The sequence below is a fragment of the Rhineura floridana genome, chromosome 4 (genome assembly GCF_030035675.1).
Source record: "Rhineura floridana isolate rRhiFlo1 chromosome 4, rRhiFlo1.hap2, whole genome shotgun sequence".
Lineage (NCBI taxonomy): Eukaryota > Metazoa > Chordata > Lepidosauria > Squamata > Rhineuridae > Rhineura > Rhineura floridana.
This window is the reverse complement of record NC_084483.1, coordinates 159,627,614-159,649,139: the sequence shown is the minus strand read 5'-3', so window position 1 is coordinate 159,649,139 and position 21,526 is coordinate 159,627,614. Positions and strand designations below refer to the sequence as shown.

The 21,526-nt window shown below is 44.3% G+C and overlaps 1 long non-coding RNA gene across 1 annotated transcript in view; it reads left to right on the top strand.

The window, feature by feature from the left end:
* The first annotated feature begins 935 nt into the window (after positions 1–935).
* LOC133383722 (uncharacterized) overlaps positions 936–21,526 on the top strand; it is a 67,238-nt gene continuing 46,647 nt past the window's right edge. Inside the window, exons 1-4 of the long non-coding RNA XR_009762398.1 lie at positions 936–1,082; positions 1,565–1,638; positions 2,572–2,679; positions 3,632–3,778. This is a non-coding gene — a long non-coding RNA (uncharacterized LOC133383722). The remainder of the gene's footprint in view (positions 1,083–1,564; positions 1,639–2,571; positions 2,680–3,631; positions 3,779–21,526) is intronic.

Below are 21,526 nucleotides of genomic sequence, written 5' to 3'. Positions count from 1 at the left end.
ATGATCATCCCAAGGCCTAAAAGCACTAACCTTCCTCCTCAACGTATCCACCCTTTTGTCTTCACAATCTAGCATCCCCACCACTACCACATTGCTGCTTTTTGATGATGATGATGATTTTAAAAAAGCTCAGCAGGTTGGCTGAGGCTGGGGTCCACATACTGCAGCTGAAATGTATTTATTTATTTATTATTGCATTTATATCCCACATTTCCTCCAAGTTGCTCAAGGTGGTACACATGGTCCCCCCCTTCCATTTTATCCTTACACCAACCCTGTGAGACAGGTCAGGCTGAGAGACTGTGGCTGGCCCAAGGTCACCCAGTGGGCTTCATGGCTGGGTGGGGATTTGAACCAGGATCTTAGCCCAATACTGTAAACCACTGGTGTTCAGAGACAGGACTGTACATCTTCAGACTGTAGGGGAGGAGGAAGAATCCCAATTTGATTGGACCTTTGCATAAAGAAAAGAAAGCAACACCTCCCTGTCTGCGAGGAGCTTTTTATGGAAAGGGATATTTGGATATGTGATTTTGCCACACGCCATTTGGATATGTGATTTTGCCACACGCCATTTTTTCAATTAACAGACACTAAAATTACAATTAGTGGGGGGGGGTCACGAAATCTTTTGAGCTTACAAAGGGGGTCCCATACTCATAAAGGTTGGGAACCACTGAACTAGAGAACTGGGGGGCCAGTGCAGTATTTAGCAACATTATGCTTTCAGTTAATTTTAATATTGTGAACTACAAAGATTAAAACATTTTTTGTTAAAACATCTGCTTAAAACATTTTTGGTTAGGCAAGCCTGCCCAGACACACAAATGTTGGTGTGTTACAGAGCAATCCAACTTGCCGGAGGCCGGCAGGAACAAAGCTGGTGGAGGCTGAGCTGGCGGAAGGGGCTGCCACATCCAACTGCCGCTCAGAGGCCTCTTGCAGGGAGAATGCAGGCTGTGCCAGCAGGGCATGGTGGAAGGAAGCAAAATGCATGTTTCCTTCTGCCACCCCTTTTCCCGGCATACTGGCTGCCACGATGGAGGGACGCAGGAGGGAGCTGAATGGGAACTGGATATTGCGTAAGTCTGCCTCCTTGGCCCCTGCTCCAGCATGCCCCTGGAATGCCCCTTTTGCAGGCCTTCTCCTGGCTTCTGTCAGCTCCCCTTACACAGAGCTGGGCTTCCCTGGCGGACCTCCAGCTGGGCCAGTTGGGTTGCTGAGCCAGGATGAGTGGCTTATGACAGCATAGCCCAGCTCAGCTGGGACCCAGCCGGCTCACCCAGAGATCCACCATATCCAACTCACCTCAGCCCAGCACAAGCAGGAGCTGGATTGTGCCCTTAATCTCTTTTTAGTCTATTGCTGTTCTAATTGTTTTTAAAATGTTTATAATTACTCATTTTTAACTGTTTTTATTGTTAACGTTAATGCTTTTTTGTAAACCACTTGGAGGTTTTCTATAATCAAGTAGTATATTTTGTTAAATAGTAATAATAAAAAAATTAATACCCCCTCAAACCACATCTCCTTATTCAAAAATCTGTTTGTTGTTTTCAAATAGGTACTACCTTGGCCTGGCTATTCCAGTTTGTAACATGATCCTCTGCTTGCTAAAGAACCTTACTATGGCATAAGGTATGTCTGGAGGTTTTCTGCACTCCCATCTGAATACTACGGTGGGGAGACATGGCAAATATCCATGGGAACCATTTCCCCAGGAAAGGGAAATGTACATAGGATGCTGTTTTTCCCCTGGGACAGCCCTGCACCCACAATGAGAAACCAGTTGGAAGAACTCTTTACAGTCTGTGCAGATTCTATTGTAGAGACCCCTATAAGCTATGAGGACCAGTGGGTATGCGCACCCTCCAGTTCAAGTGCTTGGATTATGAAATCATTAAAATGAAAAAAATTATAGAGTGGTCTGGATGTGCTTTAATGGCTATAGTTCACTACGGCTGGCCCTACTATTAGACAGAGGGAGGCAGCTGCTGCAGACAACAGCTGCTGGGAGGCAGCAATAGTCCCCGAACCATTGCCCCCAAATTCCCTAAGCTAGCTTGTTCTGCATCTTCTAAGCTACCCTGTTGCCTCAGATGCTGTGGCAGATGTTGTCCCACTGCCAGTATCAAAATAAGATTCAACTGCCAGTCCAGTTGGATTCTGTGTGTGGAATGTGGGAGGTAAGGGGAACCATCTTGTCCTTTGCCTCAGGCAGCAAAATAGCCCTGTGGCTCACCCAGATTCATTCTGACTTCTGAGTCAGCTTAGAAGCAACATTATCTGAATGGACTAAATGCTGAATGATGCTGGTTCATGCCTCTGGATGTGTAGGATTCACAGCAGTATCCTGTTAGCAACATATCCATTAGGATTTGAATCTCCCCATTCTCTCACCACTTAGCCACTCCCTATAAAAATTAGCCCTTCTTTCTCATGATGCAATGCATGCCTTAACAAACCTGTTTTGCAGTGTGTTGAATGTCAACAATAAATTAAGGGCCTGAGTGCTAATGCTCAGATTCGCCTACCATTAATTTCCTGCCTTACTCTGCTTATTGATTTCAGTGGCACTATTTATGGATTCGTTATTACTCATTGTGAGGAATGGCAGCACAATCTAACCCTGAGACATGTGAAAGAGCTGCAAATGTTATGAAAAAAAGAAAATACAAGGTTGGCTTGGAGACCTGTTCTGATTTTTGGTTTGACTGCACAATGGAGATTGATAGCAATATGATATCACATGGTTCTGTCAGCAGCATGAAGAGAACCTGAACCTTATACCACTGGCTAGATCATAGAAAAATGAGGTTGGAAACCCCTATTAGGCAGGAGTCCTTGTGCCCATGGCTGTTTGATCACTGCATATTTGGCAATTTGCTATACAAGTATAACACAAAACATGGCTGAACATTAAAAAAAAACATACACATTTATTGTTTAGGAAGAATGTTTGGGAATGTGTGGGCAATATTGATGTGCCCAGTGCCAGAGGTTATCTGAATTAGGCATCTGCCAGGGCCCAAACCATCTAAGGGCATCATTCATCAGAGCCAACACCTCCATTTTGTTTCTTATTTGACACAGGAGCTTACCTGGTCAGAGACTATGTGCACAATCTCTGATGTACTGAGCCCCATATATGGTATGGATGTCAATCTCTGTGATGGTGTAAAAGCCTCTGAGATGTTCTCTTTGTTCCTATGGCCTGCTCCCCATTCCCAGCCACACCTTCACTATGCCTAGAGAGTTATGGGGCTCTTAATAAAAAACCCTCCCCCCCCACACAAAAAGCTGGCACTTCTAACCCAGAGTATTTAGCGAAGGCTTAAAAAACTGAGTTTGGGATTTTATGACGTGTGGTACCTGTGATAATCTTGCTATCGATCCTGGTCTGATGTTTGGATGAGGATTGGCAGCCTCCATGTGACAAAATTTCAAGTTAATAGTGGGGTGGGTGTGCTTCATGCATGCACGCTTTTGTCATCAAAATGCCAGCCCATATCCAACCCCCTCCCCCACTTAATCCAGATTTACCTTTTCTGGGAGAAATCCAATAATTTTTTTCAAACAAAAAAAACTTGCTGACAACCCTTTTGCAATTATCTCAACAACCCATTTGCAGCATTAAGCCCATCTAGAAGCATCCTCAGACTCTCTACCAACACATGTTCCATCTGGAAGTCCCCTAAAGAACATGAAGCTGCTGTAATGGAGGAGGAGAGAACACAATGGGAAGAAGGAGCAGTGTGGCATTTTGCTGCTGTCGGAGGTAAGCAAAGTCTAAAGAGCCATTCTGGAACCATAATGAAACTCTAAATATTGTTGGCTATTAACAGGTGCCACTTATTATTTTATTAGTCAGAGATGGAACAAAGAGTGCTTTCCTTTAATCCTCTGACAAGCATTTGGATTCACGCTTGGCTGGTTTCAGAACTTCCTCATTTGCTGCAGCTGAAATATTTCCTGGAGAACTCTGCTTTAACATCCAACAATTGTCTGACACAACATTATTGGCAGCAACCCATATGGGTGCTTCCAGACAGGGGCTTTACATTGTAAACTGGTCATTGGCAACAGAGTTTTTTAATCTATTGGATTTTTCCTGGATAAAGTAAATCCAGATTAAATTGGAGGCAGAGCGGGGGAATACAGGGTTGAATTTTTGAGTGATGCTGTGGCTAATGTTTAAGCAAAAAAATTAAATGCATGAACACCACCGATTCCATATTAAACACCCATCTGGAAGCATGGTGTTGTTCCTTTTTGCTCCTGATAGAGGCTCAGTATCTCAAACAGCTTGAGAACAGGCAGAAATTCACCAGGGGCAGACACTTCTCAGTACACACACTCAAAAATTATGCCTTGTTTGGATCTAACCCTCATAATACAGCTTACAGCAGTGAATAAATACAATATACCAAACAACAAAACCTTTAAAATCAAGCCAGTAATTACCCAACTTTTTAAAAACAATATTACCTTTTTATCCTGCTGTTCCTCCAAAGAGCTCCAGGTGGATTACATGGTCTTCCCCCTCCCAATTTTATCCTCTTAGCAACCCTGTAAAGTAGGCTAAGCTATGAGACAATGGCTGGTCCAAAGTTTTGGTGAGTGGGGAACTAAAACAGTAGCAGCTAAAACATGAAGCCAGCTTAAAACCATCAATAAAAGCTAAGCGGAACCAAAAAGTTCTAGAAAGCCCTCAACAAGGGGTAGTGCATGCATTTCCCGGGGAAGGGAGTTCAAAAGATGTGGCACTACCACTGAAAAGGTGGGGGACCTTTCCTCCTCCTAGGGCCCCCTGCATTCCTTGGGGAAATTCTGATGGAGCTTCCACCCCCTCCCACTGCCCCCCATCATTCTATTTCTTTCTCTCTTACCCACTTTTTATTTTCTCCCCTTTCCTGCTTTTTCTTTCTTCCCCCTTCTCTCCCTTTCTCCCCTCCCCACACTTCTTTTCCTCCCCCCTAACCTGTCTGCAGTACAGCAATGACACTTTAAAACAGCATCCTCTGGCACCAATCCAAGCTTTTGAAAGCCTCATAGCAGGCCTGAGGGAAGGCTGCAGGCCTCACAGGCGGTATCTGGCCTGTAGCATGGACTGGAAGTTCCCCACTCCTACTTGAAAGGTCAAAACCATCACTTTAAACCGAGCACGGAAACAAACAGGGAGCCAATGCAATTGATACAAAACTGATGTCATATGAACAGAATGTTTGGCCCCCACAAACTTCTTGGCAGCTGCGCTCTACACTAGTGTAAGGATCTGAATTATCTTTATAGATGGGGATGGACGAGGAATTCGATTCAGTTTGCATTTCAAGCCACTGATCAATTTTGCACTTTCCGAAACAATATGAGAATCGAAACACAGCCATCCTTTGAAACACACTAATTCAAGTGTTGCAATGCAGTTCACTGACCAATGAATATTTACAAAAATGTATATGTTAGGGGAAAGTGTCCCCCTTTAGGATGCACACCTTAACGTGGTGAGGGGGTTTGAGATTGTTGAAGAAGCTGAGAGCAATGTCATCAGGAGTCTAGACCAAGAGGCTAGACTCCTAGCAGGGGCACCCAAGGCGAAATGGTCAAAGCTGAGACACCAGACTAAGATGCATCCAAACTCAGAGGAAGGCAGTGGTAAACCACCTCTGAATACCTCTTACCATGAAAACCATATGAACAGAGTATCCAAAATGCAACACGAAATAGTGCTGGAAGATGAGACCCCCAGGTCAGAAGGCACTCACTGAGCTACTTGGGAAGAACAAAAGACAAGTACGAGTAGTGCTGTGACTAGGGTTGCCATATTGCCCGGATAGCCGGGTTTTACCCGGATTCTAAGCATGCCACCCAGCGCCCGGCTAGCCCCTTAGGTGGCCCGGATTCTCAGCTTTCATTTAAAAAAAAAAAAGTTTCTAGGTGGTGCGGTTCTCGAGATATATATAAAAACGTCAGGCACCCCCCCGTTAAATTTTTTTTAAACTACTGTATAGCACTTCGTAGCTTTAACCCCGCCTGTTCAGCATTGCAGCCAATCAGGGATTGTGTTTCAGTTGCATTGAGCTGAGGCAGGTCTAGAAAACGAAATGGTGGTTTCGCCCCCTGTTTATCTGAAAATCTCATAAATTGGGTAAGTATATACATTTCAGTTTTTCCCCCTGTTGTGTGTAGGAGTCAGATCCTGGGCAGTGTTTTGAAAACCTTCCCAATACTTGCTTTTGTGGGGGTAAAAGCATTGCTAATCCCATATGTCCAGAGTAAATCCTATTAAATTCACTAGGAATTACTTTTGAGTAGACATGATTATGAGTGTGCTGAAAATCAATGGGACTTTGGAGTGAATGTAAAAAAGAATTGTGTTTGTGTTCTCTTTCTGTCCCCCCCCCCCAGTCCTATTTTAAAGCAAGTAGGCAGGGCTTACGTAGGTGTTACAGTTTTTATTCTGTAGGAAGCTAATACTGATTTTTTAAAAAGTAATACTGATTTTTCTGCAATGACCAACTGGTTTGACAATAAACTATTATATGGGCTGTATGTATTTATACATCTGCAGTGTGTGCGTGTGTGTGTATGGAGTCTTTCCAACACCCCTGTGAGGTAGGGTTGGAAACCAAAGCAGCTCACAACAAGAAATTATTTATTATTTTATTTATTTTATTTATTATTTAATTAAGCTTATATACCGCCCGACTAGCAACAGCTCTCTGGGCGGTGAACATTAAAAATACAATAAAAATAACACAAAACTGTACACAAAACTGTACAGTCTAAAATCAAAATATAATAATTTACAATTAATAGGAATTAAAATGCCTCAGAGAAGAGAAAGGTTTTAACCTGGTGCCGAAAAGATGATAGTGTCGGCGCCAGGCGCACCTCCTCGGGGAGACCATTCCATAGTTCGGGGGCCACCACTGAGAAGGCCCTAGATCTTGTCACCACTCTCCAGGCTTCCCTATGAGTCAGAACCCGGAGGAGGGCCTTCGTAGTAGACCGTAGTGTACGGGCCGGTTCATATCGGGAGAGGCGTTCCGACAGATATCGTGGTCCCGCGCCGTATAAGGCTTTATAGGTAAGTACCAACACTTTGAATCTGGCCCGGAAGCATATTGGAAGCCAGTGCAAACGGGCTAGCACAGGTGTTATATGCTCAGACCGCTTAGTTCTTGTTAGCAGTCTGGCTGCCGCATTTTGCACTAGCTGTAGCTTCCGAATCGTCTTCAAAGGTAGCCCTACGTAAAGCGCATTGCAGTAGTCCAGACGCGAGGTTACCATAGCATGTACCACTGATGAGAGGTCCTCCTTACTCAGATAGGGACGTAGCTGGGCTACCAACCGAAGTTGGTAGAACGCATTCCGGGCCACCGAGGCTACATGAGCCTCAAGTGTGAGGGAAGAGTCTAAGATGACTCCCAGACTACGCACCTGTTCCTTTAGGGGGAGTGTAACCCCATCCAGGACAGGGTATATATCCACCATCCGATCAGAGAAACCATCCACCAACAGCATCTCAGTCTTGTCAGGATTGAGTCTCAGTTTGTTAGTTCTCATCCAGTCCATTGTCGCAGCCAGGCAACGGTTCAGCACGTCGACTGCCTCACCTGAAGAAGATGTAAAGGAGAAGTAGAGCTGCGTGTCATCAGCATACTGATGACAACGCACTCCAAAACTCCTGATGACCGCCCCCAGCGGCTTCATATAAATGTTAAAAAGCATGGGAGACAGAACCGAACCCTGCGGGACCCTACATTGGAGAACCCACGGTGTCGAGCAATGTTCCCCAAGCACTATCTTCTGGAGACGACCCGCTAAGTAGGAGCGGAACCACTGCCAAGCAGTGCCTCCAACTCCCAATTCCGCAAGCCTCTCCAGAAGGATACCATGGTCAATGGTATCAAAAGCCGCTGAGAGGTCAAGGAGAATCAACAGAGTTACCCTCCCTCTGTCTCTCTCCCGACATAGGTCATCAAACAGGGCAACCAAGGCAGTCTCAGTGCCAAAACCAGGCCTGAACCCCGATTGAAATGGATCTAGATAATCGGTTTCATCCAATAGCGCCTGGAGCTGGTCAGCAACCACACGTTCCAGGATCTTGCCCAGGAACGGAACATTGGCTACTGGTCTGTAGCTGCTGACATCCTCTGGGTCCAAGGAAGGTTTTTTCAGGAGTGGTCTCACTGCCGCCTCTTTCAGACAGCCAGGGACCACTCCCTCTCGTAAAGAGGCATTAATCACTTCCTTGGCCCAGCCAACTGTTCCTTCCTTGCTAGTTTTAATTAGCCAAGAGTGGCAAGGATCCAGTACCGAAGTGGTCGCATGAACCTGTCCAAGCACCTTGTCCACGTCCTCGAGCTGAACGAACTGAAACTCATCCAACAAAACATGACAAGACTGTGCTCTGGACACCTCAGTAGGATTAACTGCTATTAAATAGGAGTCTAAGTCCCGGCGAATGCATGAGATCTTATGCTGGAAGTGTTCAGCAAATTTATTACATCGAGCTACCGATGTATCTGCCGTGTCTTGTAGGCCTGGATGAAGTAGGCCACGAACCACTTTAAAAAGCTCCCGTGGGCGTGAGAGAGATGACTGAATAGTGGCGGCGAAATGTTGTTTTTTGCCGCCCTCACCGCTCCTACATAGAGCTTAGTAGAAGCACGAACCAGCTCATAATTGCATTCGTCGGGAGTTCGTCTCCATCTCCGCTCAAGCCGCCTCCTGTCTTGTTTCATCGCTCTCAGTTCCGGAGTATACCAAGGAGCTGTATGAGCTCTACATAGGAGAGGGCGCGCAGGAGCGATTGTGTCAACAGCCCGGGTCATCTCTGTATTCCACAGATCGACCAGGGCTTCGACAGGAGCGCCAGTCTTATCAGCCGGAAAAACCCCCAGAGCCTTTTGAAAACCTTCAGAATTCATTAGTCTCCGGGGGCGGACCAATTTAATAGGTCCCCCACCCTTGCAGAGGGAAAAGGCTACTGAAAGTCTAAACTTCAGCAAGCAATGATCTGTCCATGACAACGGGAGAGATGTAAAACTCCCCACATCCAGATCACTATCCCCATGTCCAGTAGCAAAGACCAGGTCAAGAGTATGCCCCGATGTATGTGTTGGGCCACTAACATATTGAGACAGCCCCATGGTTGTCATGGCGGCCATGAAGTCCTGAGCTGCCCCAGACAAAGTAGCCTCAGCATGAATGTTGAGATCTCCCAGTACTAATAGTCTGGGGGATCTCAACAGTATCTCCGAGACCACTTCCGTCAGCTCAGTTAGGGAAGCCATTGGGCAGCAAGGTGGGCGGTACACCAAAAGGATTCCCAGTCTGTCCCTCTGGCCCAGCACAAGGTGCAAACACTCCAGACCAGTGATTGCATGGACATGGTACTTGGTGAGTGAGATGGAACTCTTATAGACCACAGCGACCCCCCCTCCCCGACCCTCAGATCTACCATGATGCTGAACCAGATACCCCGGTGGGCAGAGCTGGGACAGACTAACTCCTCCCTGTTCGCCCACCCAGGTCTCGGTTATACATGCCAGATCGGCCACCTCATCCACAATCAAATCATGGACAAGGGAGGTTTTATTATGTACCGATCTGGCATTAAAAAGCAGCAACTGGAGATCTGAGAGTTGGCTGATAGGACAACCAACAACCCTGCGGGTATGAGAAGGACCAGAACGCGGCACAGCCACTACATGTCTGGGCTGCGTTCTCCTTACCTGGCACGACCCTCTCATATCACCATACCTCCCTCTACCCGTCACTACGGCAATTGGGGCCCCCTCAGGTCTCCCCTCTTGATGATAAAATCTCTTCCCGAGGCACATGATAAACTATAAATACAAAAAACTCAAATACATAAAAATACACATTCACTCACAACATACACTCATATAACACCCATTCAAAGTAGCCTCAGCATTTTAAATAAAGCCATTTAAAATCCAATAACCATAAAAACAAGTATAAACAGTTGCAAAACAGTGTAAAGTGGCATGATTCAGAATTTTGGGTTGTGTGAATGAAGTTGCTTATCACTTGAGGTTGCATTTCTGTCCCTGTTTGAGTAAGCCCCACTGAATACGCTGGGACTTGCTTCTGAATAAATAAATTTAGGATTGCACTATAAATATCTTTACAGTTTGTGTAAATAATAAATATATTTGATAGTCATGCTTATATAAATATTTCTTCATTTATCATATTTTTGGTTTTTGGTTAGGAATCCTGACTGGTTGTGAGATGCTTAGTTTTTTGCCTTACTCATAGGAATCTTGTTGTGGTTGGTATGGTATTACATTTAGGAAAGTGTTACTGCCTTCTGTGTTTTTTTTTCCTATTTGCATTTCACTTATCTTTAACCTCACTCCGTTACAGCCATAGAAGCAACAGCAGCATATGCAAGATAATTAACTCCCATTAGTGATAAGAACAAGAATTTATAATTATTATTTCAATTAAAACAAGAGGCTTATCAATACTTTGAAGAGGACCAGATATTTATTTTCTTTCTGAGCCCAGGACTGGGTCTTTCATGATGCCCGGTGTGTGTGTGGGGGGGGGGGAGCAGGAGAGTAGTCGATAAGACAGACATCCTAGCATTGATAATCGAATTAGCAAGGTATGTGTGGGGTTGTTGTACACTTCCAGGCTCAGTTTCATTTTGAGTATGGAGGTGGAACCTGTGTAGATGTGGTTGAGAAATTTTGAGCTAAGCAAAGCTCTGCTTTTATAAAACCTAAGAAACATACAGATACTTTGAATGTCTGAGTGCCTGCACCAGTGGAATACTGGAGGAACTTGTAAAACTTGCTGCAACAGTATTTACAACTGAGCATGTGGTGTGAAAGACTCCTTTTCCTAACATTTTGGCTTGTTTTTCTCCACCCACCACATCTCTGAAATATATCGTATATGTAATGGTTAACCATGCTGCTGCCCTGACTTACTTTATGTTTGTTGCTATTTTGTGTTTTTATTATGTTTTTATATTGATTGTGTATTTTTATTGTTTTTATTATATTTGTAAGCTGTGCTGAGCTCTGTTTTTAACAGCAAAAGGGCAGGATATAAATTCTCTTAATCAATCAATAAATACTCCATAGTGTTGGAAACTAGAGTCTAGGCATTTAAGGCTGAAAATGTTGCTTTTAAAAAAAAGATTTCTCACATCTTTCCCCAGTTTTTGGTGGTAATTCCTAGGCACAAAAACAAAACAACTGGACAATCCAAATATTAATATGCAAATATTTGCATAATATTTGCATAATATTGAAATAGTTTGCATAATATGCAAATTAACCTACCCGGATTTGTGGAACTGGAATATGGCAACCCCAGCTGTGACTAATGACGCAGCTGGGTCAAAGCCAAAAGGAAGCCCAGAGACTGATGCACACAGATGCGAAAGGAGAGTCTGGAGTTGTACGACACACACAATAGGAACATGGAATGTGAGAAGCATGAACCAGGGAAAGTTAGAAATTGTCAAGCAAGAAATGGAACGTATCAACATTACAATACTTGGTGTGAGTATTGTTGCGCGCCTCCCCCAATCTCCAAGCGGTGAGATTTTGGGGGTCCCTGCGCCCATCCAGGGTTTGGTTTCCTTTGGGAAGAAGGTCAGTGGAGACTGCGGTGTCTTTATGAAATATGGTTTGTTTATTTACACACATTCCAACCTGAGCTTAGGATGGAGGGGTTCAAGGCATCAGCAGTCTAATATCCAACTTTTCCATGTGGGTGCAGGGGCATCCTATCACCATGATGCAGAGGGATAGCCTCTCTGCATGCCTGCAGCCCCAGCCATTCTCTAGAACACACACTACAAACTCCAAACACACTTCTCCCAGCCCAGGAGTGGGGGGAGAGTCTCCTCCAGTAGAGTTTAAAATGACAAAAGGATCTTCCTAGCCCCTTTCACCAGTTGCCGGGGCAACTAAACAGGCCCATTAACTACCTGGCCACTCTATTTGATTAACAAAGGAGATTCATCTGGCTAGCAGAGCCAGCCTCCCGGGCATAGGATTCCAAATCAGAGGCTGGAAAGGTGACCCACAGAAATCATCCATTCCAGCCCCCCCCATGCTCATAACACTACACCCTTCTCTGAAAGAGGTCTGTCCCAGACCTGCAAACAAACAGAATAACAACTTTTCCTACAAGAAATAACAGGTACAGGTTAGCAAGACATTGCAATATACATCATTAAAAGCATAGTCATATTACAGTCTCATTTCCACACAAGTACAAAAACAGTCCATTCCCTTACAGCACCTTTTTCAATTAATTACTCTCTCTTTGGGCTTCTTCTTCTTTCTTGGAGCTCCCAGTCACAGTTCTGCATCCAACAGCTTACCCAGTCCTCATAACTTGGCAGTTGCCTGAGTTCCTGACATGTTTAAGCATGCCCTCAACCACATGTACATTTACTCCTTGCTCCTCCAAACAGTTGTACATACACCCACAATCCAAGTCACAGAATAACAAATCCTAAACATTAAAATCTTATTACAAAAAAAACCCTATCAGCATGATTCCTAAAAAACCATTAAACAGCTCATATCCCCACCAGCATGCAGAAGGCACAAATCAACAGCATTTCAAAAGGCAATACTAAAACCATCAGAAAAATGCCTACAGCAAATGAGTACACAGTCCCATCAGCACGAAGCTCACCCCCCAGACCATGCGGTTGGCCACATGGTGCTTTGTCTTGGGGCTTCATGGAGTTCCCAGTCCAGGCTGATCCCTCCTGCTGCTGCCTGCAGGAGGTTGGGACTCCTCTCCAAGAACAGATCATCACACAGCAAGCTGTAGCCATTTCCTTTCCACTCTCTGCTCTGGGAAAAATCTTTAAGCCAGTCCACTTGGTCTCTTGCCCCAAACGCCAAATCAAAGTTCTGCCACCAGTCTTTATCTGGGGGTATCATCTTAAAGATTAGCTGGCCTAGTCCACCCAGGTTGGCAGAAAGAATTCTTCTCTGTTCTCCCTCACAATCTCCAGTATGAAACATGGGCCCAAACAGAGGCAGGTAACCCTTCCAGTGTCTCTTGCCCTCCAAACTCACAGGGTACTGGGTGCCTCTCACTGCTGGAATTTGCCCAAGGACTGCACCCATCATAGGAGCTGCATCCCACCCCACAAGACCATTATGGGGCACCCAAGGGACAAAGCCACTTGGGGATTTTATCTCACCCATCTCTCCAGGCGCTGGGAGCTCCTCTTGGACTTGAACTCCCTCCTCAGGTTTCTCCTGCTGCACCTTGCACAGCCATTTCTCCAGGCGCTGGCAGCTCCTCTCCAGCCTCTAGTTCACCTTTCTCCAAGGCTTTTTCTTCCTCCTGCACTTTCTCTTCCACAGCTGGCACACAGGGAGCAGAGAAATCTATCAGCAGCATCTCTTCTCCAGCCTCTATCTTACTTTCTTCCAAGGCATCTTCCTCTTCTTTTTCTGGCCTCTCCTCCTTCAAATCTCGGGGCTTCACTTCCAGCTCTCTGCTGTTTCCCCCCCTGGCAGGCTCCTGGACAATCAACACTTCTTCTTCCTCCACTACCGACTGCAACTCCTTACAGCCCACTCCCTCCAGCTGCCCATCCACTTTCTGGATCTCTTTAGCCACCTCCATCTGGGTGTTCTGCAGCTGGACTCCCAGGTCACCCTCGACCCCTTGTAGTGGCTGATCAGGCAGGGCTCTCTTTTTCTCTCCAAAGATGTTTTCAAATATCTCTCCCATTCATTTCCAATGCTTCTGCCGCTCCTGTTGCCTTTGCTGCTGGTCCTCCTGGTGCTCTTTCTGCCTTTGCTGCTGGTCCAGCTGGAACATCAATTTCATCTGTTCCAGGAGAAATGCTGTTCTCCCCTTCATCTTGACTCAGGCACACCTTGCTCGCAAGGCTTCTTCTAGGAAACTCAATCCCACTGCTGACACCAGTGTTGCGCGCCTCCCCCAATCTCCAAGCGGTGAGCTTTCAGGGGTCTCTGCGCCCATCCAGGGTTTGGTTTCCTTTGGGAAGAAGGTCAGTGGAGACTGCGGTGTCTTTATGAAATATGGTTTATTTATTTACACACATTCCAATCTGAGCTTAAGATGGAGGGGTTCAAGGCATCAGCAGTCTAATATCCAGCTTTTCCATGTGGGTGCAGGGGCATCCTATCACCATGATGCAGAGGGATAGCCTCTCTGCATGCCTGCAGCCCCAGCCATTCTCTAGAACACACACTACAAACTCCAAACACACTTCTCCCAGCCCAGGAGTGGGGGGAGAGTCTCCTCCAGTAGAGTTTAAAATGACAAAAGGATCTTCCTAGCCCCTTTCACCAGTTGCCGGGGCAACTAAACAGGCCCATTAACTACCTGGCCACTCTATTTGATTAACAAAGGAGATTCATCTGGCTAGCAGAGCCAGCCTCCCGGGCATAAGAACATAAGAAGAGCCTGCTGGATCAGGCCAGTGGCCCATCTAGTCCAGCATCCTGTTCTCACAGTGGCCAGCCAGGTGCCTGGGGGAAGCCCACAAGCAGGACCCGAGTGCAAGAACACTCTCCCCTCCTGAGGCTTCCGGCAACTGGTTTTCAGAAGCATGCTGCCTCTGACTAGGGTGGCAGAGCACAGCCATCATGGGTAGTAGCCATTGATAGCCCTGTCCTCCATGAATTTGTCTAATCTTCTTTTAAAGCCATCCAAGCTGGTGGCCATTACTGCATCTTGTGGGAGCAAATTCCATAGTTTAACTATGCGCTGAGTAAAGAAGTACTTCCTTTTGTCTGTCCTGAATCTTCCAACATTCAGCTTCTTGGAATGTCCATGAGTTCTAGTATTATGAGAGAGGGAGAAGAACTTTTCTCTATCCACTTTCTCAATGCCATGCATAATTTTATACACTTCTATCATGTCTCCTCTGACCCGCCTTTTCTCTAAACTAAAAAGCCCCAAATGCTGCAACCTTTCCTCGTAAGGGAGTCGCTCCATCCCCTTGATCATTCTGGTTGCCCTCTTCTGAACCTTTTCCAACTCTATAATATCCTTTTTGAGATGAGGCGACCAGAACTGTACACAGTATTCCAAATGCGGCCGCACCATAGATTTATACAACGGCATTATGATATCGGCTGTTTTATTTTCAATACCTTTCCTAATGATTGCTAGCATGGAATTTGCCTTTTTCATAGGATTCCATATCAGAGGCTGGAAAGGTGACCCACAGAAATCATCCAATCCAGCCCCCCTCCCTGCTCATGACAGTATATTAAAATGGACGGGAATGGGACATTTTCAATCGGGCAACTACAAAATATTTTATGCAGGAAATGAGAAATCAAGAAGAAACGGGGTTGCTTTAATAGTGAGAAGTGATGTAGCAAAAGCAATTAGGAGCTACAACGCAAGGTCCGAGCGAGTGATATCAATGAGATTAGATGGGAAACCTATCAACATAACCATCATCCAAGTCTACGCTCCAATGGCAAACGCAGAAGAAGAAGAATTTGAGAGATTTTACGCAGAAGTACAGGAGGAAATTGATCACACACTAAAACAAGATGTGCTGATAATCATGGGGGACTGGAATGCAAAAGTAGGGAACAGAGAAGAATTAGGAATTGTGGGAAAATGGGACTTAGGAGACAGAAATGAAGCAGGAGAAAGACTTATTGAATTCTGTGAAGCCAATAATTTGTTTCTTGCAAACACATTTTTTGAGCAACTGAAAAGACGACTGTACACGTGGACATCACCAGATGGTCAATATAGTAATCAAATTGATTATATAATTAGCAACAGAAGATGGAGAAGTTCCATACTTTCTGCGAAAACAAGACCAGGAGCAGACTGCGGTACAGATCACGAACTGGTCATATCGAAAATCAGAGTAAAGCTAAAGAAGAAGAACAAAGCAACCATAATGCCAAAATATAAGTTAAATAACATCCCAGAAGAATATAAATATCAAATAAGGAACAGATTTGAGGCTTTCAACTTAGTTGACGGAGAACCAGAAGAACTATGGCGTGAAGTCAGAGACATGATCAGGGAAGAATGCAAAAAGACAATACCTCTAGTTAAAAAGAAAGAAATACCTCAATGGATGACTGAAGAAACTCTGGGTAAAGAAAGAAGGAAAGCAAAAATAAAAGAAGATAGAAAGACGGTCAGAACCCTAAATGCAACAATACAGCGACTAGTACGTAGAGACAAATAAAACTATTACAATAGTTATTGTATAGAAATAGAAAAGGACAACAAAAAGGGAAGAACAAGAGCCCTATTCCAAAATATTAGAGAAATGAAAGGGAAATTTAAACCACGAGTAGGGATGCTGAATAATCAACAGAGGAACACACTGACTGACTGAGATGAAATAAAAGGAAGATGGAAGCAATACCCTGAAGAACTCTATAAAAGAGATGCAAGGATGACAGATTCATTCATGGAGGAACCATATAATGAAGAACCAGAAATTTTAGAATGTGACGTAAAAGCTGCTCTTAAAATACTTGGAAGAAACCAGTCACCATGAACAGAGTTGCTACAAGCTACTAAGACTGAATCTGTCCAAATTTTGACATAAATTTGTCAAGAAATATGGAAAACAGAACAATGGCCCACAGACTGGAAGCGTTCAATATATATCCCAATTCCAAAGAAAGGGGATCCCAGGGAATGCAGTAATTATCGAACGATTGCCTTAATATCCCATGCAAGTAAAGTAATGCTCAAGATTCTACAACAAAAGCTCTTACCATATATGGAGTGAGAAATGCCAGACATCCAAGCTGGATTTAGAAAGGGAAGAGGCAGCAGACATCATATCGCAAACATACGTTGGATAATGGAATGGACCAAGGAATTTCACAAGAAAATCACCCTATGCTTTATAGATTACAGCAAAGCCTTTGACTGTGTAGATCATGAAAAACTATGGAATGCTTTAAAAGAAATGGGGGTGCCACAGCATCTGATTGTCCTGATGCGCAACCTATACTCTGCACAAGAGGCTACTATAAGGACAGAATATGGAGAAACCGATTGGTTCCCAATCGGAAAGGGTGTGAGACAGGGGTGTATTTTATCACCATATTTGTTTAATCTGTACACAGAACATATCATACGGAAAGCAGGATTGGACCAAGACGAAGGAGGTGTGAAAATTGGAGGGAGAAATAGCAATAATTTAAGATATGCAGACGATACCATACTACTAGCAGAAACCAGTAATGATTTGAAAAGAATGCTGATGAAAATTAAAGAGGAAAGCACAAAAGCAGGACTGCAGCTGAACATCAAAAAGACTAAATTAATGACAACAGAAGATGTATGTAACTTTAAAGTTGACAATGAGGACATTGAACTTGTGAAGGATTATCAATACCTCAGCACAGTCATTAACCAAAATGGAGACAATAGCCACGAAATCAGAAGAAGGCTAGGACTGGGGAGGGCAGCTATGAGAGAACTAGAAAAGGTCCTCAAATGCAAAGATGTATCACTGAACACCAAAGTCAGGATCATTCAGACCATGGTATTCCTGATTTCTATGTATGGATGTGAAAGTTGGATAGTGAAAAAAGCGGATAAGAGGAAAATCAATTCATTTGAAATGTGGTGTTGGAGGAGAGCTTTGCACATACCATGGACTGCGAATAAGACAAATAATTGGGTGTTAGAATAAATTAAACCAGAACTATAACGAGAAGCTAAAATGATGAAACTGGGGTTATCATACTTTGGATACATAATGAAAAGACATGATTCAGTAGAACAGACAATAATGCTGGGAAAAACAGAAGGAAGTAGAAAAAGAGGAAGGCCAAACAAGAGATGGATTGATTCCATAAAGGAAGCCACAGACCTGAACTTACAAGATCTGAACAGGGTGGTTCACGACAGATGCTCTTGGAGGTCACTGATTCATAGGGTCGCCATAAGTTGCAATCGACTTGAAGGCACATAACAACAACAGGGAAAAGTGTGCATAAAAATGAATATATGAGTGAAAATAGCATACAAAAATGTATTATATGATGGGAAATTGCTTGCAAAAATGTGCACATTAATCAAATCTGCCTACAAAAATGTGTTTTTTAGACAAAATTGGCAATGAAATGCTAAAGTCATGGGTTTTTTTTTTTTTACAAAATTTGCAAATCACTGCAGAAATGTGGAGAACCAAATTTAAGATTAGAAAAATGAGAAACTGGGAGAATCAAAATTGACAGATCTTTTTATTCTTTCCCTGGGGCAGCCAGTAGGGAGGGGCAGCACCATGTATCTGGCCATCCATCAGCTGCATCACTGTGCTTATTGGAAGGGGTTGAGGTGGTGGCAGGGAGGTTGATACAGTGCAACTGCAATGGTGGAACAAATCTGGCGCTCCTTCCATTGCACCTGCACCTCAGTGACCTTTCTGCTGCCTTCCCTTGCTTGCCTGCCCTCTTCTCCCTCCTGGAAAGTACAGTGATGTGGCTGTTGGGAGGTCTGGTGCAAAGCAGCAACCTTCGCTGCCAGCCACCCTTGTACAGGAATGTAGTCTGGATACAGTAGGGCTCCACTCATATGGCAGGTTCTGATCTGGACCACCGCTGTAAAGCGAAATCCGCCTCAAAGCCGAACACATTGACTAACATTGTCTAAAATGTCGTGCGACGCCCGAAAAACACCGTAAATTGGAACAAGTGCTGTAGGAGCGGGGCCTTTCTGCAATTGACAGCCGCTGTATTGGTGGAACGCTGCAAAGCAGAGCGCTGCAAAGCGGGGCCCTACTGTATAACTAAACTATAACAAGCTAAACTGTAACTAAAGCTAGGTTTGATTTCTTCATATAAGGTGCTGCTGGTGAATCAGTCTGAGGTGGTCAAAGGCATTCCTAGACACCAATGTTCTCATAGGCACCTCTGAGCCCAGGAAAAAGCCTATACAGTGTACCTAGCTTTTCAGGTGGACAGCAACCCCATTTGTGGCTGCAAGCCTCTTCTGGATCAGCAGTCATCCTAATTAGTTACTCACTTCCTTTTAAAACGGTTTGGATTCTTCAAGTGTGAAAGCAGGAGTCTGTGGATGATTTGTGTGCTGTCTTTCTGTCCACTTGTAATAGTCAACAAGCTGCAGTGATGCTGGAGGTTCATTGTCTTATGGCACTAGCAATGAATTATTAAACATTTCTGTACTACTGTCTCCCAAGACAATAAGTAAAGTAATCTCGGGTGTTTATCTCTGTAACAGAGCTGTGCTGCTCCCAACACAACAGCAGGACTACTGGAGCACATCATTTCCCTATAACAGCACGCCAGCCGTGCCATACCAGCACTTGGGGCTGAGCTATCGCATGTCAAGCACCTATGAGCGTGGGCCAACCCAAGACATTTTGCTATCTGAGGCAAAGGAGAGACGGCACAGAGCCCCCATTCCATGTACCAAAGCTGATCAGACTGGTAGTTAAACTTATTTCAGCACTGATACTGGGACAGCATCCTCCCACCACACCCAAGGGTAACAGCCTAGCTTGGGGGATTCAGGGCAAGCCACACCCTCTAAAGCCTTGGTTCCAGTCCCTGCTCCTCAGTACTCAAGTTAGCTGTCTCACTCTGCCTAATGGTAGGGCTAGGCTGGCCCTCATGTGCCAGTGGTGATTTGAAATTAGAACTTCATCTCCAAATTCTGTTCCAGTATGGATTAGACCAGCTCAATGAAGCTCCATTGGTGCATAAGGAGGCTTTGCAACAGTATGGTAAAAGAAAAAAGGAAAAAGCTATAGGATTGAAAAAGGAAAAAAAGAAAGAAGAAAATACTGTTGCGTGCCTCCCCCCAATCTCCGAGCGGTGAGATTTCAGGGGGTCCCTGCGCCCATCCAGGGTTTGGTTTCCTTTGGGAAGAAGGCCAGCGGAGACTGCGGTGACTTTATGAAATATGGTTTATTTATGTACACACATTCCAACCTGAGCTTAGGATGGAGGGGCTCAAGGCATCAGCAGTCTAATATCCAGCTTTTCCATCTAGGTACAGGGGCATCCTATCGCCACGATGCAGGGAGCCAGCCTCTCCGCATGCCTGCCGCCCTAATTCTCCAGAACACACACTACCAACCCCAAACACACTTCTCCCCACCCAGGAGTGGGGGGGGACTCTCCTCCAGTAGAGTTTAAAATGACAAAAGGATCTTCCCGGCCCCTTTCACCAGTTACTGGGGCAACTAAATAGGACCATTAACTACCTAGCCACTCTATTTGATTAACAAAGGAGATTCATCTGGCTAGCAGAGCCAGCCTCCCAGGCATAGGATTCCAAATCAGAGGCTGGAAAGGTGACCCACAGAAATCATCCATTCCAGGCCCCCCCCATGCTCATAACAATACTTTCCAACTATGAATTCATGAAGAAATAAAAAGAAAAGGGGGCAAGTTGCTATACATAAGGACTAGTATTGCCACATTTTACTGGCTTAGCTCCTATGGTTTTAATAGTATTATTTAATTAATTAATTATTAATTTACATTTTTATCCTACCCTTCCTTCCAAACAGAGTCCAGAGTGGTAGATAGAATATATTTATTTATTTAATGTATTTGTATCCCATTGTTTAGGGGGAAACTGTCCCCAAGACAGCTAACAGAAATCAGTAAGATACATATATCAAACAACAAAACATTGAAACAAGATCAATAAATTAACAACTAAAACAGCAGCACTCAGGGCCTTCTCAGTGGTGGCCACCAAACCACAAAACTTTATTTCCTTGCCTCTTTAACTCTGTAATTTAGGTGAGCCTTTAAGGTCTTCTTCTTCACATTTGCCTTAAACAGGGTTGCCAGGCCTCTGATTTTCGCCTTGAGACTTCAGAGCTTTGGGGTCCTCTCTGGGTGAGTCACCACAATCTCCAGACTTTCAGCTTTCATTAAAAAAATTAAGTTTCTAGGTGGTCTGGCCCCCCCGCAACTTCTATTAAATGTTTTGAAAACCTTCCCAATATGAAACTTTAATGCTATACTCACTTTTCTGGGAGTAAAGCTGTAATGCTAATCCCACATACTTGGAGTAAAGCCCATTCAATTCACTAGGACTTACTTTTGAGTAGACATAGTTAGGATTGTGCTGTAAATCAATGGGAGTTTTGAGTGAATATAGCAAAGGATTGTGTTTGTGTTGTAAATATATCTCTCCCCCTCCATTTCTACTTTGTAAAGCAATTAGACAGGGCTTACTTAGGTGTCACTGCTCTTATTTTTTAAGGAACTAATTCTGATTTTATTTTTTGAAAAAATGTTCTGCAATGACCAACTGGTTTTGACCGTAATCTATTATATGGGGTGTATGTATTTTTACATCTCCAACGTGTGTGTGTATGGTCTTTCCAACAACCCTGTGAGGTAAGGTTGCCAGCTGGAAACGAAGGCAGCTCACAACAAGAAAGAAATCCCTTTAAAATCCAATAACCATAAAACAAGTATAAAATAGTTGCAAAACTGCTTAAAATGGCATGATTCTGAATTTTGGGTTGGGTGAGTGAAGT